The sequence below is a fragment of the Eschrichtius robustus genome, chromosome 12 (genome assembly GCF_028021215.1).
Source record: "Eschrichtius robustus isolate mEscRob2 chromosome 12, mEscRob2.pri, whole genome shotgun sequence".
NCBI classification, from domain to species: Eukaryota; Metazoa; Chordata; class Mammalia; order Artiodactyla; family Eschrichtiidae; genus Eschrichtius; species Eschrichtius robustus.
The window spans coordinates 20,887,165-20,890,944 of record NC_090835.1 but is presented as its reverse complement, the minus strand read 5'-3'; the positions used below and the strand labels follow the sequence as shown (position 1 = coordinate 20,890,944).

At 41.0% G+C, this 3,780-nt stretch overlaps 1 pseudogene; it reads left to right on the top strand.

Moving 5' to 3' along the window:
* Positions 1 to 2,293: 2,293 nt before the first annotated feature.
* Positions 2,294 to 2,893, top strand: LOC137774001 (WASH complex subunit 3 pseudogene; annotated as a pseudogene).
* The last annotated feature ends 887 nt before the right edge of the window (positions 2,894 to 3,780 follow it).

Genomic DNA, 3,780 nt, shown 5'->3' with positions numbered 1-3,780 from the left:
AGACTTCAGGGGTAAAAGGAGACCTCCTTCATCTGTTTGGTTTTCATAGACACAGGCAGAAGAGGTGTACTCAAGGTGTCCCAGAGAGGAGATGTGAGCTGTTCCCTGAAACATGGGGCAAAATTTGGATTAATTACACACCCAACTGATGCCTCTTGAAATGAATTGGACCTATGGACTCTGAGAGAAGACAAATTTAACGACTAATTTAAAATTTCCCTGTGTGGTAATGAACTTCAATTGGTCTGAGGTCTTTGGTAAAGTCTTGCTGAACATTATAGCCTGATCTCAGCCTCCCATTGAGTTGAGTAGATTCTCTCTGATTACACTTGAAGTGAGGTGATTCGAAGAGGAACAGCAGCAGACTGAGTAAAGAAAGTCTGTAACTGATGTTTCCTGGTTCAGAATGTCAGATAGACCACCTGTGTTTATGTATTCCCCCTCCCAAAATTCCACAAAATGACACCGAAGGGATAAGTAAGTTATTAATCCATATAGTAGATGGTATTGGTGCCCTATTCATATCTCTCAGATTCATCATGCTATTAGATGACCGCAACAAGCATATTGGAAAATAAAGTTGAAGAAACATGTTGGGATGAAAAGATCAAGAGACAGTCAATAGAAAAAGAAAGATGAGGATTAGAAGGTCAGTTCTACAGAAGCAAAATATGACTCATAGGGAAGAAAAAGAAGATAACAAGAAAAAGGAAGAGAGGAAACTATCAAATAATAAACACAAGAAAATTTTCCCAAAATTGAAGGACTTAGGTGTTCAGACTGACTAAGTCCAGCAAGAGCTCAACACAATTATTAAAATAAGACCCATATTATAGTGGATAATGTTGTGTGCCACCCAGATTTCCCTACAGGACTGAAGCACTCATTTCCACATGACCCAGCTTTGTTGATAGTTGACAGTTCTCAGATGATTCCCTCTTGGGCGTTTAACACTGTCTCAAGGGCGTTGCCTCATGCAGGATCAGTCCCTTCTTGGAAATGGCTCAAACCCCTGACGAGTCAACAGGGGAAGGGCGCATAAAGGCTCAGCCTACCTGCCTAAGGTGGGACAGCTTTGAAGTGCTATTCCTCCTCACAGAGCTCTCCCTCTCTATGAGGAGGAAGCGTTGGCTGGCAGAACTCTCCATAGAACTGGCTGAAGTCTCTGTGGCAGTTCAGCTTCTGCCTCTGCCCAATCCTGCCATCCCTCTCCCTCACAGCGTTGTTTTCAAGAGCAGTCCCCAGTAAGCTTCCTGCACATCAATCTCTATCTCTGAACCCAAGCTGAGACCATACCAAGGCATATTGTGGTAACATTTCATAACTCAAAGGAAAAAAAGATGATCCTAAAATCTTCCAGGGAGGAAAAACAGTAGATCAACTATAACAGAACTGGAAGCAAAATGACATTAGTTTTCTCAACACAACAGCAGTATTGAAATCTTAAAAAGCACCTTTTAAACATTTTCATCCTAGATTTAGATTTACTCCTAGACTCTAGATTTTATCCTAGAAATATATACCTATCAAAATAAGTGCAAGGATGGCATAAAGAAATTTTCATGTGCACAAGTACTCAGTACATCAGTATCTCAATGTTTCTTTGGAAGAGACTGGAGTGAAATGATGCAAGGAGGAATAGCAGCAAACTGAGTATTGATAGTAGACCAAAACAAAGGGGTAAACCAAGAAAGAGGGAGATACGAGGTGTAGGAAAATATGGGATGTTATCCTGAAGATTGGCAAAGGGCCAGCCCTAGGCATGCTGTCTTTCAGCAAGCTAAGAGAAAAATCAGCCCAGGTAGGATGAGGAGGACAGAGGGCTCCTGGAGAGAGGGCTCTAGGAACCAAGAAAATTAATACTCATTATTAATAAAGTATTAACTCCAGCAGAAATACGTGTTTGGACACAAAAGGAAGCATAATTCTAGTGAATTGAATAGTATTTGCAAAATCATAAAAATGTAAACATGGACTATTGATTTAGTAAAACATGACTATGTTGGAGTGTTATGGAGAAAAAGAAAAATGGTGGGACATGGCGATGGGCTAAGTCCTTATGCAGCATGTAGAGAAGTCAGTGGATACCTTAGTGTATGCAAAATTCTAGAATTAAGGAAGTAAATACTGGGGGAGGTAGCTAGAAGAGTTAAGGAGGCATTGCTTCTGGGGGACAGAAATGAAGGTCAGTGCAAGGAATAACTTTTAAAATTATAAACCTTTAAGGACTGCTTATGTTAGACTTTTAAGGTTATGTGCATGTGTTCACTAAATACAAAATTTATGGGGTCCCCCGCCCGCTGAGGAGATGGATGAGGATGGGCTTCCTCTCATGGGGTCAGGCAGAGACCTGACTAAGGTGCCAGCTATTCAACAGAAAAGAATGGTGGCATTTCTAAACCAATTTGTGGTGCACACTGTATGGTTCCTCAACCACTTCTCTACAGTTTGTGAGGAGAAACTGGCAGACCTTTCTCTTCGTATCCAGCAAATTGAAACAACTCTCAATATTTTAGATGCAAAGTTGACATCTATCCCAGGGCTAGATGATGTCACATTTGAAGTATCTCCTATAAGTGTCACTAGGATCACAAATGAAACACATTGTGAAACCACTTCAGAGCAGTCACAGCAGTTTACAAGACTCTGGACACAGGAAAGTGAAGTAACACCAGAAAATATCTTAACTGTAGTCAAGGATCCAAGAAATGCCAGATATCTCGAAATGGTTCAAGTGGGTGTTCCAGTGACAGCAATAAGAAACAAAATGATATTGGAAGGACTAGACCCAGGTTTTCTTGAGAGGCCAGATGCTCCAGTGCCTGATGGTGAAGGTGAAAAAAGTACACAAGAAAGTTCAGATAGCGAATCTTCTTTTAGTGACCAAGCTTAATTTTGATAACAATTACATATACATGTGTTGGTGCACATTTACATTCTATAAGAAAGAGAGCCTGAGCTTTAACTCTTAGTCATAAAAACATCAAATGGCTACATATTCACCACCAAGCTTCCTCTATGTTAAAAAAATAAATAAAGCATTTATAATAATAAAAAATTTTTAAAGTTATTTAATAAAAAATTTAGAAGTGGTAGAAAATGGCCTGCTCCATCGTGATAGTGGCAAGTGGGGAGTGCAAAGATGCAGAGCTGGATGGCTGATGGAGATGGCACGCATCAACCAGCACAGACTCATGGAACATGCAAGCATTCCCTGCGAGTTGCTAGAAAACCTTGACAAAGGAATCCTGGTAAAAGATTGAACTTCCTAAAATCAAACCATCATGATACACCACTTTCACACTTAGGTTCTGCAGGCGGGTCTGAAACATAATGACAAGTGCCTGGCATCCGTAAGCGCTTGTGCTGATGGCTGATTGCTAACTCAGCACTGCTCTATTCCATACATAGGTATGATCAATTAGCAATGTCTGTCGTGGGCACAGAAAGGAGGAGTGGCAGCACATTTGCCTAAACCCTGTAGCTTCAGAATCCTTCTCAACACAGGGCTCTAAGAGCCATACCCCTGGGGCGGTGGGACAACTCTGAAGGGCTGTTCCAGTTTCAGAATTCCTCATAGGATTGATATCCCTGTATACAATTTGCCATTCCTAGTATAAAAGTCCAGCTTCAATATGTTAGTTTGGGTCCTTTCAGAAACAAATGCTAACACAGGATTAGATGTACAAAACTGATTAGGGGAAATGGCTGTGAGAGAAAATGGAGAGGCTGGGTGACCCTCTCCCCGACCTCATTGCAAATCTGTTCCCAGTGAAAAAG